This window comes from Buteo buteo, chromosome 9, assembly GCF_964188355.1.
Source record: "Buteo buteo chromosome 9, bButBut1.hap1.1, whole genome shotgun sequence".
Taxonomy (NCBI): domain Eukaryota; kingdom Metazoa; phylum Chordata; class Aves; order Accipitriformes; family Accipitridae; genus Buteo; species Buteo buteo.
In genome coordinates, this window is record NC_134179.1 from 20,181,705 (window position 1) to 20,196,129 (window position 14,425).

General features: G+C 39.9%; 1 protein-coding gene across 1 annotated transcript in view; it reads left to right on the plus strand.

Annotated features, from left to right (window-relative positions):
- The first annotated feature begins 184 nt into the window (after window positions 1-184).
- WDPCP (WD repeat containing planar cell polarity effector) overlaps window positions 185-14,425 on the plus strand; it is a 159,529-nt gene continuing 145,288 nt past the window's right edge. Inside the window, exons 1-2 of the mRNA XM_075036784.1 lie at window positions 185-274; window positions 3,355-3,436. The gene's annotated coding sequence lies outside the window, so the exon portion shown is untranslated. The remainder of the gene's footprint in view (window positions 275-3,354; window positions 3,437-14,425) is intronic.

A 14,425-nucleotide genomic window follows, 5' to 3' on the forward strand; every position in this document is an offset into this window, starting at 1 on the left:
GAGCAGCGGCCCGAGAGCAGCTCTGCTGAGAGCCGCTAGGGGGCAACGGGCGGCACCCTTGGTTGCGCATGCGCTCCTGGGAGAGGAGGGCCGGGGGTTGCGGCAGCGGGTTTGCGCATGCGCCGGACGAAGGGCCGGCGTTGCGCGCCTTCTGCTCAGGTGCGGGCAGAGAGGCGCATGCGCGCGGGCGGAACCACCGGCTGGGGACGTCGAGCGCCTCGAGAGCGCATGGCTGCTGCGCGTGCGCAGGTGGCGGTGCTTCAGTGGTTGCTAGGTGACGGGGCCCCCCCCCCCCCCCCCCACGGGTCGCGGCGCGCGCGCGGGCGGGCGAGACCCTGGCGCTGGTGGCGGCGGGAACGCTCCCCGTTCCCCCCGGTCCCCCCCGCCCCGCCCCGTCTCCTCGGAGCGCTCGGTGGGTTCGGGTGCGCGGCCTGGCCGTGCCCTTCCCTGGGGCGGGCATCCCGGCGGGACCGGGCCGTTTCCGGGCGTTACTTGTAGGCTCCCGCCCCCCTGCGCCCGCCGTGCCGGCGCTGCCCGGCCGTTGGGCAGCGCCCGTCGGCTCAGTGAGACGGGCGGGGTGGGGGGGAGGGTGCAGGCAGGGAGCTCCTCTCCTGAGGCGAACCCCGGGCGCGGTGAGGGCGGGCAGAGCCCTCTCTTTGCCTTCTCTGCGCCGCAGCCTCTTGCCCGGCTTTCGCTCAGGCCCGGTCTCCTCCTGGGAAGCTGTCTGCGAGCACCCCCGCGTCGCGGGAGCCCAAAACCGCTGCCCTTGGGTGCTGCCTCTGGCTCCCGTGCAGGCTCCGGGTTTCTTGCCTCGCTTCCTCTCTCCCTGCTGCCTGTGGCACCTTTCTTTCGGCCCTTCAGAAGTTGCATAGCTATACTTGCACTTTACAAAATCCTGTGAGCTTGTGCTTGGCCGTTTCCTTTTATTTACTTGCAGTAGGGAAAAGTGAGAGTTTACCTGTGCTCCTCCGCTGTTAAAACAGCAGTGACTAAACTAGTGATCTGTTGTACAAAAATAAAACTATTAATTTAGTTGCGTTTTGGATTGTTGACTGAAGTAAACTCTTTTGGTCTGTGCCTGAAGTGAGGCTGATGTTGGTGTAAATACATCAGCAAAACCCACAGATTCTTAAACTGTTTTGTTATGCTATAAAAGAGTCTTGGATGGCAGTTGATTTTTTTTTTTTTTCCCCCTTAGATCCTGACAGGTTTCCTTATTGGACAAGTTCTGTAATTTAGTTAAGTCTTTAGTGAAGTCTCACTTGACCGAATATTTTTCTGCAGGATTAGTTTTAAATCTTACTCTAGTCCTTGTAGTCGATTGTATTATTATTTTTTTTAAACAATTTAAATAGTGTGTACACTTACGCAATTTCTAGTTCAGTCCTCAGACAGAAATTAGAAGTTACTCCTTTAGGGCAGTGGGTGTAAAATGTAAACATTTATGCTTGTCATGCAGTGTTCTCATTTTAGTGAGTCTTGTTGCTAATTGTGCCCATGCCACAACTCAGAACTTCCTGTGGCTTGAACAAGTCTTTAGCTGAACCTCTGACAGCTTCTGCAGTACAGAGAACTGCAGTGTCAGAGTTCAAAAGGTACAGTCATATTTAGTTTATTTTAAGTGTCAAACTATACTGATTTATATCAGTTAATAACCATACATTTTTAATATGAATGAGGATTGTACCTAGGTTCCTTTCTGGGGATGAATATGAAAGCCAAATAGCTGCAAGCAAAGCTGAGGTCTTGCTTGCTGTGAAATGTAGAGAAGCTTGGTAAGTAGAAGGGAGCTTGTTTTCAAGTCAGATTATTCCAGAGTATCCTAAAATGCTTTACCCTGGTGACTCTAACCTTTTTCGGACCCACACATTGTACAGACTTAATTAATGCTATTTAAGATTACTTAAGATTTAAATGTACATAAAGCCTCATATGGACCTAACATAATTTCCACTCAGCATAATTGGTTCAGTTTAAATTGATTTCTTATCAGTTTTCAGCTAAGTCAATGTTAGCATGCTGTAAACTGATCTGTGTGTGTCAGCATAGCAGGTTGTATTGGTTTACTGGATTTCAGTTAAGCTAATCAAACTTTCTCTATAGGTGAGGCTCAGTTTTCATTCTCGGTCCTTTTTTTGCCCAAGCGTGTCCTCCTTTAATTTTTTGTTGTTGAAGATAACATATCTTGTGTTGAAAGTGATTTGTAATGAATATGGTGCAAAGCATGTGTAAATGCTTTTGTTTGTCAGAGACGAGTATTTCAGTTTCTTGTAGATCTGTTCCTAGTATAATTAGTCCAAGATAGAGTTAAATTGGTTTAAGACCGACTGCACTGTCTTTTGTGCTGGTTTAACTAAAGATGCCTTAAAGTTTCGCCTTTTATGAATATGTAATTTTTAAAGTTAGCAAAACTTAACAATTCTACTATTTCCTTCTTAGTTGGCTTAAATTTTATTTCTGCTTGTTAAGCTTTAATATCTTCCAAGCAAAATGTAAATATACGAAAATAAATGAGAGATGCTTTTGTCTCCCCACCTGGTTTTTACAACTCTTTTTCCTGGTGTTTTTCAGTTTTTAAAATATATCCTTTACTTCTGGATAGAAACCTTTCTGGTGTTGTAGGAAGTGTTGGTTCTTGGCAGTGCTTCTCATGCTGTTAAATCATGCCACTGTTTTCAGACTGTTGTCACTGTGGGAATCTATAAACATACAGCGTTTGAGTTTCTGAAGCCCAGTCTTCCAAATCTTCTTCCATCTAATATTTACCTCCAAGATGTGTGGTGTATTTGACTTATTTTTGCTAATTAAATTAGTCTTAATCACCTTTTCAAAGCTTTGGATATTTTCATTCTAAATTTAATGCTGTTTTTCCTGTGAACTTGGTGACAGTCTTCAGATTTCCTCCAGTTTGTTATTGTCTTATAATTTTGTTGCCACTTTTATCTTTTCTATTAATATTTTTTTTAGATCATAAGGTGTTATAATTTTAAAATATTCTTTAATGCTTCCCCCATGTTTTATTAGTATGTGTCTTTGCGTAGCGCTTTAAGCCAAAGAGCTGCATAAATGGAAACATACTACATGCAAAAGAAGTAATGGAAATTTAGTGTGCATGTGGATTGGGCTCTCAGCTAATTCTTGAAATACGCTTTACAGTTTTTGCACTCAAAAGATATTGAATTACTTGGAAATTGCTGTAATTAAGCAACACAATACTCAGGATGTTTCAATCTCCATTTTGCAGGGATTAAGTATTATTTCTCAAGGCAACTAGTAGTTTTGAAGGGTAGTCTGCCAGAATTCTCTCTTAATTTTTTTTAATATATTTTAAAATTAATTATTCTCTGTCAACAGCTGGCTGTGTTCATTAACTGTATTTTGGATGGGATTTTCTTTTTCTTCATTGCCACATATAGAAATTGATGAATTTTTTTAGGTAAGTTTTTACACTTAATTTTCAATAATGTGTGAAGTTATCTTTTTATTGTCTCCATGTATAATATATTTTTTCTCTTATCTCATGCATTTACTTACAGTTTTTAATACAAAAACATCTCTTGTAGCTAAGTCTGTGTGATATAATTAATGCTTAAAATGTTGAAGACTGTGTTAAAAAATTAACTATATAATGGCCGGTTTCAATCCTAGAAATAATAGTAGAATTGGAACAGTTTTGGAAGCCTCTTCTGGGTTATGATCCAAGGGAATAATAATAAGGGATTTTTCAGAAATAAAATAAAGCATTACAAAAAAAATACTGAAATGGGATTAAGAGGATCAAAAGCGATTTTTAAAAGTATGTGAGAAATCTGTAATAGAGTTTAAAAAAGATAAAGATGTAGATATAACCAAGAACAATTAAAATCTTAGTTTAGAAAATGAAAATAGATACATTTTTGTTAAGAATTTATATTTTTATACATGATTTATTTTTTTGTATTCCTAGTGCTAATGTCCAAAACTAATTTTTCACTGTTCATTTCTAAACCTCAGTTATGTGATACTGCATATACATTAAATGGTATGAAGAAAATGACATATCTAGAAATTCTGCTTATAACCCTGATTTTTTTTTTATTTTTTTTTTCTGTGATTTAGAAAACTTTCTTAAAGAGAAATTTTACCTTGTATGGAACTGTTTTCATTTTATCCAGTGGCTTCATTTTTACTTCTTAATAGTTCAGTTGGGTTTTTACATAATTACAGGTATTTAATCATTCTTTAATTGATCTATACAACCTTTAGTATGTTTTTAATTGCTAGATAGGATACCATAAAACATTCTGTACTCATGTGCCTACTGACTGTGAAGAGACACAAATGATGTATAGCATGCTTGTAATATGTATTAGTAATCTTTATGAACTATTCATGAGTCAAAACTTAATAAAAATTGTGACCAGAATGTTCTTTGTTGTTTCTTGTTTCTAAGTCAGTTAATAGCACATATGGCTAATGTATGTTTGACAGAGGACAGTGTAACAGTTAAGGCCTCCTTTGCTGTCTGTGCGTAGGTAGATCTGAGGTGGTTGGTCTGATGCTTGTAGGCCTCTGGTGCCTGGAGTGCAGTCCTGGTATTGCAGTGCTCCCATCACTGACTAGGGGTTGTGGTAGCACTTTTGCTTGATATTAGCAACCCCATTGCAGACAAAGCTGAGACACCCTGGAAGATCCATCATTGTCTACCATCTGTGAACCATTTTTGGAGGATTTTCTTCTCACAGTTCTTAAAAGGGTATAGAGGATCCCTGTTAAAAAAAACAAAACAAAACCACCAAAATGTGCACACATGCGCACAAAGACTTTGGTATATTGGCTGTAAATTCAGCAAAGTTGATATCTGAATTATTACAAAGAGAACAGGAGAATTGTGTTCCTGGCGTATGAGAAATAGTCTTACTGGATTCTCTTTTACCTTAATGCGAATCTATCTTTTTCTTGGTTGAACGGACACTTTGTGACAGCAATGTATGGATTTTCTACTCACTTTTGTCAGTGTGTGGAGGAGGTTGATTGTGACTTGTAACTTCTGAGTAGATTAGGTGCTTCTTCCCATGGTAGGTGAACTGAGGTGATAGGGGCTTTAGCAAACCCTTGGGAGATGGGAAATGGAGAGAGGGGAGGAGTAAAAGCATCCTTTGCAAATAGGAGAATGGCATGAGTATGACAAAGTGCTTTTCTGTATTTGCTCTCTGGTTGTTCTGCTAAGTGGGTTTCTAGACCATAGAACCTGAATGGACATTTGTGATGAAAACTGCCAGTCCATAATCTGGACATCATTGATTCAGTTAGTTAACTATTTGAAACACTTGCATTAAAGTGCAGCTAAAGATATTTTTTTTTTCCATGCAGAGTGTATAAAAGTAATAAAGCAATTTCCTTGGGAAATGTGACTTCCTAATTAAAATGCAACAAGAATGTCAGATTAGGGATTCATGTAAAAAAGAGTGTCACTTTGATCACAAGAAATGGTATATTTCCTCGGTTCATTTGATTTTTTGAGTGTCGTGAAATTGTTGTGTTGATATGGTGAGTTTCCAGGGCATATCCATGGCATTGCTTCTTTTGAATGAAGGTTATACCAGCCTGTTTTAGTATATTCCTGTTCAGTAAAACTAGCAGGTTAATGCATTAGCTGTAAGCGTATGAGTAATGAAAATCTGCTTTTTTTATGAACATCTAAAAATTATCTTGGTATTATGCAATAGCTTCTTCATTCAGTTTCCTCTTGTTTTATAAATCCATATAAAAGTGTTGATGTGTTTTAAACTCAATCAGAAGAGGCAGGTTGGTATTGTAAAGAAGTGACCTGTGTAACAGTTCAAGTTCTACAAAACCAAACCTTGTAATCTTAAGTTAATTCATTACAACAATTAAAAAAAACCCCAAAACCAAAAAAACCCAAAAACCCAAACCCACCGCAAAAACTAGACTTAAACATTAAGCTGATGTCCTTGTAAGTTTTTTAAAATGAGGTAAGCATTTAGTCAAGTGGCAAAACAGCTTCTACTGAAAATTAATGTTTGCTTTTTCTCTTAAATGACTTTCTTTTGCACTTGTTCATTATAACCTGATAATCAAGGAATACATTTTGATACAAGAAGTTACCAGCCATAATGATTACTTTCCATTTTTTAGACACAGTGCAGATGGGTGAATCCATCTGCTTCCTTTATCCATTCTTTCCATGTCAGAATGACTGATGGATGCTCTTCCATGCCAAACCTGTTGCATAACTACAAGTGCTGTTCTCATTAAGGTTACTTCTGTGAATTATGATCGCACAGTTTGCTTAAAATATTTCAGCTTGTTTTACAGTATCGATTTATATTTGTTTCTGTATTTTCACAGAACTAGGTTGTTAATAGCTGCTATTACACAGATTGAATTTTTCTCCCTTTTTTTTCCTCAAGTATTGAATGATATTTTAAAGAAAATATCACTAGAAATACCTGGGGAGGGAGAATGGTGTCTTATGATGTTGACTTTTTAAAGTTAATTGTTTAAAAACTAACTCTTTACAGAAGGAAAATACGGATAAATTTTTATCTTAATGACATTATTCATATGTGAAACATAACTTTTAAGACATTAATTTATCAATAATCAGCTTAAGAGCCAACTAAACGCTTTGTTTCCTGTATGGAGCTTTTTCTGCTGCTTCACAGATTCATTTTGGTATCTGGCCTGATTTTGGAAACCTTACCCAAATTGATTTTTAAGCAGCAGCAGAGTCTATGGATGGTTTTTGTGTTGCTTATAGTACTGTCCATATTCAGTGTTTTACTGATCCTCGAGGAAGGAAAGAAGAAATTGTATTTATTCATTATCCTCATGTAAACAGAAGTACTCAATTTCTGCACATGCTTGTATTCAATGAGTTGCACACTGTAAGGCTAAACTGTCCCCATCTCTTAATGAAAGTGTAGGCCCATGATTCCAGCTGTGTGGATTCTATTAGCCATACCAATGCTACGTAACTTTGAGTGTCCTGCAGCTCCAAAACATGTATACATATATTTTTGTTGGTTTTTCAGTTCACAGTGTCAATAAGGGTTGTGTTGGAACCCATGAGAATGGTTTTCTTACAGCATGAGACTGAGGATCAATGTTTAAAACTTTTGGGCCTGTTATGGAGGCATTTAGAGTTGCCTTATCTGGCTGGGATGGTGTTGAAGAATTGCTTCATTTGAACTCACAGTAATAGCGTCTGAAGCAGTGTTCCAAGCCATTTTGAGGGGAATTGGCAGGCTTCCAGTAGGAGAGAGCCAAGGAGTGAGTCTGCATGTGCCCTGTATGAATGATAAGGGAACCATGGCCATGAAACAAAATCAGGAACATGACCACTTATACTGTGGACACAAATGATAGAAAAGAAAGTAGCTGCATCTTTGGATGAAGGAGGGTTCTCCATGAAGTAATCAAGCAAAGGGAATCATGATTATAGTTAGTCTTTTTCTAGTTTGTTTCTAGAGTGATACAACTATGCCTTTTTGTTAGGTTTAATTTGCAGTCTATCCTTACCTGTATTGAGTAACCATGGTAATGCACTAACACGTGTATGGTGAAGAGGTTGGATCTTAACTGGATAAAAGCGTTTTGAATATTTTGAGTCCTATTGGAAAGGTGTTACTCTTGACTATGTAGTAGAATATATACTTTTAATATAGGCAAAACCACGTACATTTATTTCATGACAGGTAATCCCATTTATTTAAAATAATGGGCCAGATACTGTTTTTCAAGTTGCCTGCTGTCGGACTTAGGAGAATATAAAGTATTGCTATGAAATGGCCTTTTCCTTTTATAGCTGACATCCAGGGTCTAGCCTCAGTGTATTCGTCAAGGGAGTGGGAAATACACCACAGTTAAATTACGGGTTTGTATCTCCAGGTGGTGCTTGAATTCATGGTTGAAGACTGTAGAAATTAATTTTGCTAAAGCAAGAAACAACAGGACATTAAGCTACTATGCCAGCTTTAGATGTATGCTTCAAAAATTTTTTGCTGCTCAGCATTATTCAGTAATCTTTAACTCAAATTGCAGGAAATATTTGAAATTCCATTCTAACAATATCCAACAGAGAATATTAAAGAAGCATTAAATTTCAAATGCCTGAGGGAAAATGTTCTCTTGCAACACCATGGGCATTTGGATCTCACTAGTATATGCAGTATTATAGTCTAATATTGTGCTTTACTTGGTCTAAAATGAAAGCCCAATTTTAATTCTATCTCCAAAAACTTGGCATACTGCAGTGAAAAATAATTTATTTGAATGTTGTTTTTTAATACATTGCAACTAACTTTAAAGCTTCCTCATACAAGACTCCCACTATGGCTTTTTGTAATCTGACTCTTTCATTAAAACTTCAAATATACTCCCAAAGACTTATCTCAGTGCTTTCATTGCTAATTTACAAGTTATAAGATCCCAAAGTTACCACAGAAGTTTTTCTCATTCTATGCAATTTTTCTCTTAATAAGACAAAACTTTAGAGTATCTTTGTAAATATAAAACCCACCAAAACAGAGGATTAATACACTTTTAAGAAACAGGTAATATGCAAATACAAAATGGGGTTTAATTATATATTTACACAATTCTGGGCTGGTTAATTTGGCAAACCCATCAGTGAACTTATGTCAAAAAAGTGCTAATTAAACCTGTATGTTTTTATAACCTGTTTATGCCATATTTGATAGCAAAGCTATTTCAGAAGTGAGTCCCCAGCTTACAAGATTCTGGGAAAAGCGCAGAAGAGTATTTCTAAAAGGTTAGAAAATCTCTAGCATGAATATATTTCTTATCATATGATTAAGTATCTCAGTATTTGGCAGAGCAAGGGCAAGTGGTATGTTTCTGTTCAAAAATTAAGTTCCACAGTCTTTAGAGAAATAGTAAGGTTCTTTTCCATCTGTAGCTGACTTTTTTCCTGTTTGCACTTTTGGCTGATGTAGACAGAGTAGCGTCCAGGAGAATGTCTATTGTGATATTTCCTACCTGCTTAGAGTTTCATGAGAGCAGTTTTTTTAACAATAGTGGGCCAGTTGCCTGTGAAATTGGACCATTGTGACTTGCCTGAGAAATCAGATTGGGGGGGGAATGTGATTTAAAGACTTAAAAACTGCAGAGAGAATTCAAAAGAGCAGTGTACTCAGGATGGCTTAAGATGCATAATAAATGCAGTTTAATAAATGGTTTTGTCTTTCATCATGTGGTTGTCAGGAGTATGAGTATAGGTATACATATATATCATGCATACATTAACCTATTTGTACAGTGTAGCCCTATGGGACATAAATTAGCAAAATTTCCTTAACAGTATTGTTAGTTTAACTGCAATGCTGGACTCAATTCTTGCCAAATTAATGTCATTGATTTCTGTAATGAAAGCTAGTGGAATATTGCAGCCCTACTGCAAGATCTGCTGTCATGGCTGGGAACTCCGTTGTAGTACTGGTGGACACCAGCTTGCCTGCTGAGGGCCACTCATGAGCTCTGAATTACCACATAACTTTTAATGGGAGCTGAGGCCTACTGAAGGTTGATAGGCTGACTATTTTTCCATTATAGTTGGTCTCAGGCAGTTGTACCCAAACTCCTGAGCATGTAGAGTGAGATACTATCTTGCAGAGCAGTTGTCATTGTATGAAGTCTGAGAGATAATTAACTATTTGAATGCACCTCTTAGAAGGCAAGAGTATCTCCCTCAAGGTAGTAACACTGTCTTGTGTAATTTTTGGACAGAAATGACAAAATTCTTAAGAAATGTGCCTTTAAAGAATATTCTGCATTTTTGGAGGACACTGAAGTGGTTTTGTAAATGTTGACCCTGTCTTCCTTGAGAAATGGAAGGCTTGTAAAATGCATTGGAAATAGATGTTGAAAGAATAAGTCTATATGGCCTTCAAAATCAGTCTTATTACATGGCTCTATTTCCAATTTTATTCTCATAAAAATTTTATGTAATTATATTTCTTTGATAATGGTTATATTAAGTGACTGTTCTTTAAATAGTAGTATAAAGAAAACCAGAAGCAAATGTAAACCTTAATGTGCTATTGTACAAAGCTATTTCCACTCTTTCTTACCTGAGCTATGTATTTAAGTAGATGGTTCCCAATCCATTGTTTTGCCAGTTTAACTTGACCAGATGCAGTGAATGTAATGCATTGAGTTGCAATGAGTTGCCTACTGCTTTTATCATAGAATGATAGAATGATTTGGGTTGGAAGAGGCCTTTAAAGATCATCTAGTCCACCCCCCCGGCTATGGGTAGGGACACCTTCTTTTAGATCAGGTTGCTCAAAGCCCCATCCAACCTGGCCTTGAACACTTCCACAGATAGGGAATCCACAACTTCTCTGGGCAACCTGTTCCAATGTCTCACCCCACTCATAGTAAGGAATTTCTTCCTTATATCTAATCTAAATCTACTCTCTTTCAGATTAGAACCATTGCCCTTTGTTCTGTCACTGCAGACCCTCGTGTGAAAAGTCTCTCTCCACCTTTCTTATAAGCCCCCTTTAAGTAATAAGAGGCTCCAATAAGGTCTCCCCAGAGCCTTTTCTTCTCCAGGCTAAAAAAATCCCAACTCTCAGCCTTTCATAATAGGAGAGCTGTTCCATCCCTCCAGTCTTTTTTGTGGCTCCTCTCTGGACCTGCTCTAACAGGTCCACATCTTTCTTGTACTGGGGGCCCCACAACTGGGTGCAATACTCCTGGTGTGGTCTCAAGAGCAGAGTAGAGGAGAAGAATCACCTCCCTCAACCTGCTGGCCATCCTTCATTTTATGCAGGCAAGGATACAATTGGCTTTTTGGGCTGTGACCACATTGCCGACTCATACCTGATTTTTCATCTACCAATATCCCCAAGTCCTTCTCTGCAGGTCTGTTCTCAATACGTTCATCCCTCAGTCTGTACTGATACTGGCAATTGCCCCAACGCAGGTGCAGGACCTTGCACTTGTCCTTGTTGAACTCCATGAGGTTCACATGGGCCTGCTTCTCAAGCCTGTCAAGGTCCCTCTGGATGGCATCCCATCCCTCAGGTGTATCAACTGCACCATGCAGCTTGATGTCATCCGTAGACATGCTGAGGGTGCACTCAATCTGACTGTGTCATTAATAAAGATATTGAGCAGTACCTGTCCGGAAATGGACACCTCAGGGACACCACTTGCTACTGATCTCCATTTGGACATTGAGCTGTTGACTGCAACTTTTTGGATGTGGCCATACAGTCAATTCCTTATCCATGGAAGGCTCCATTCATAAAATCTGTATCTCTCCAATTTAGAGGCAAAGGTGCGTGGGACCATGTCAAAGGCCTTAGAGAAGTCAACGTAGATGACATCAGTTGCTCTTCCTTTGTCCACCAATGCAGTCACTATCGTAGAAGGCCACCAGATTTGCCAGGCACAATTTGCCCTTTGTGAAGCCACATTGGCTGTCCCTGTCACCTCCCTGTCATCCTTACGCCTTGATATAGCTTCTGGAGGATCTTTTCCATGATCTTATGGGGCACAAGGTGAGGCTGTCACGCAAAGCAGAATGGTGAATAGGCACCTCCTGTGACAGTCTATAGAGGAAGCAGACAAGTTTTTTAAGTGTTGGTAATTTTTAGAAATTGAAAGAGTTCCTTTGTAAATGTAATTAATACATTCAAATTGAAACAAAATTCTTAATGATACAAAGTCAGTGGATGAGGTGCAGCTTGTGACAGAATTTGTGAAAGCTCAGAAGTTCATTGAACACTGCTAGTAAAGTCCCCTACCTGTTAGGAGTGCTGTTAACTTCATTACTGTTTCAGCTGGCTGCAAAGGTCTCTTCATGTGGAAATCAGAGTAAGATTGGTACTGGAAAACTCATAATACGGTGCCATTCTTGTCTTAAAATACAAAATTCAGACAGAATGAAACGCTCGCATTGGTGCCAGTTTCATTTGAGTAAATACTTAGGTAGTAAGCAGGCCTTACTCCTCAGGGGACTATTTGATTTCAGAATAACTTGATTACTTGACATTTCATCAAAGGGCAAATTAAATATCTAGAGTCCATAAAGATCTAGCTGGACTAGCTTCTTTGGCATCTGTTAGTGAGGATGTTCAACTTTATCACCTTTCTTCTTTTGCTAAGAGGTTTTTTGCTTTGTTTTCTTTTATGGGTAGGATTTTTTATATGTGATACTGGGACACCCCCGAAGTGGCTTTTTCTGTCCCTGCGTTGCAATATATCAAGTTGTATTGCTATTCAGTACATGACTTAATTTATTAAGTGCACTGCTGTCATGCTTGTTTTCTGAACCAGGTTGGCAAAACTATGCAACACATTCAATTCTAGTGCATGGCTGAACTTCACTGCAGTAATCTTGAAATTATGCACAATGTGCAAGTGGTTGAACATTCCTTAAAAAGCAGCCTATAAAATATGCCGCCTATAATGTCAGTGAATAAATGGCAACTTCGGCATCAGTGTTCTTTTAAAATATGTGCTGTGCTGAGGTTATTAGTCACTCTGAATTCAAGGACATGAGAGTGCAGACGTTGCATAAAACTACAGGAGTGGCATACCTATGAAGGTGCTGCTGCTTGATTTTCAGAAGATGGCATGCTGTGAATTTTAAAACTCCCTAGTCATGGATGAACTGCAGTAAATGTCATTTTGTAATTGAGGCCATGTAATTTAGTTATTCTACATTTATTTCTAACTTCATTTTTCAAAAATCTCTTTGCTGGGATCAAGGAAATGTTGTCATCATGAAAGGAAATAATGCAGTATTTGCTGAATGGGGCAAGGAAGCAGAAGAATGAAAATTCTGCATCTTTTTCCCACGTATATAAAATAATTGTCATCTGTTTCGTGGATTAGTTTGAAGATTATGCTGTTGGCCTGCTGCTTAAAAGTAAAGGAATAATGATAATTGTGAAAATATTGCTGCTTCCCTTAACATATGAAGGTGAATGAAAAGGAAGCATCACACAGCCATGACTTTAATTTGGGCAAGCCCAACTCAGACAAAGATTTTTGGGAAAAGAAATCCACAGATAAAACTGAGAAGGCCCCTAATATTGTATCAGCCATAAAAAAAGACTTTTGTAAAATAAAGGCTTGCATAAAATACAGAAATTACTTAACTCTGCTTCCCCCAGCTGAAGCCATTTACTGGTTTTGTTTTGCACTGCCAATGTGGAAGATGAAACTTGTGTGGATAAGTTAATTTAATCATATCTTTTACAGCTGTGGAAATGGAAAGAGCCAGATGTTGCAGCTAACTAGAATGGTCAGTCACAGCACTCATTTGAGAGAAGATCTTTCCACATTGCTTAGAATTAATACATTTTTAAACAGTGTCCTTAACAAGTGATAAATCCTGGATGAAGTTATGGTGGGTTGACCCTGGCTGGATGCCAGGTGCCCACCAAAGCTGCTCTATCACTCCCCCTCCTCAGCTGGATAGGGGAGAGAAAATAGAATGAGAGGCTCATGGGTCGAGATAAGGACCCGGAGATCACTCACCAATTTCTGTTCACAGGCAAAATAGACTCGACTTGGGGAAATTTAGTTTAATTTATTACCAATCAAATCAGGGTAGGATAATGAGAAAATAAAAACTAAATCTTAAAACACCTTCCCCCCACCCCTCCATGCCCAAATTCTCTACCTCCTCCCCCCCAGCAGCACAGGGGCACAGGGAATGGGGGTTATGGTCAGTTCATCACACATTGTCTCTGCCACTCCTTCCTCCTCAGGGGCAGGACTCCTCACACTCTTGCCCTGCTCCAGCGTGGGGTCCCTCCCACAGGAGACAATCCTCCATGAACGGCTCCAGCATGGGTCCCTTCCACAGGCTGCAGTTCTTCAGGCACAGACTGCTCCAGCGTGGGTCCCCCGTGGGTTCACAAGTCCTGCCAGAAAACCTGCTCCAGCGTGGGCTCCTCTCTCCACTGGTCCACAGGTCCTGCCAGGAGCCTGCTTCAGTGTGGGCTTCCCACATGGTCACAGCCTCCTTTGGGAACCCACCTGCTCTGGCGTGGGGTCCTCCACGGGCTGCAGGTGGATATCTGCTCCATCGTGGACCTCCCTGGACTGCAGGGGGACAGCCTGCCTCACTGTGGTCTTTGCCACGGGCTGCAGGGGAATCTCTGCTCCGGCGCCTGGAGCACATACTCCCTCTCCTTCTTCACTGATCTGTGTGTCTGCAGGGTTGGTTCTCTTACATGTTCTCGCTCCTCTCTCCAGCTGCAGTTGCACAGGTTTTTTTTCCCTTCTTAAATGTGTTATCCCAGAGGCGCTACCACTGTCACTGATGGGCTCAGCCTCGGCCAGCAGTGGGTCTGTCTTGGAGCTGGCAGGCATTGGCGGTGTTGGACAGGGGCGAAGCTTCCAGCAGCTTTTCACAGAAGCCACTCCTGTAGCCTGC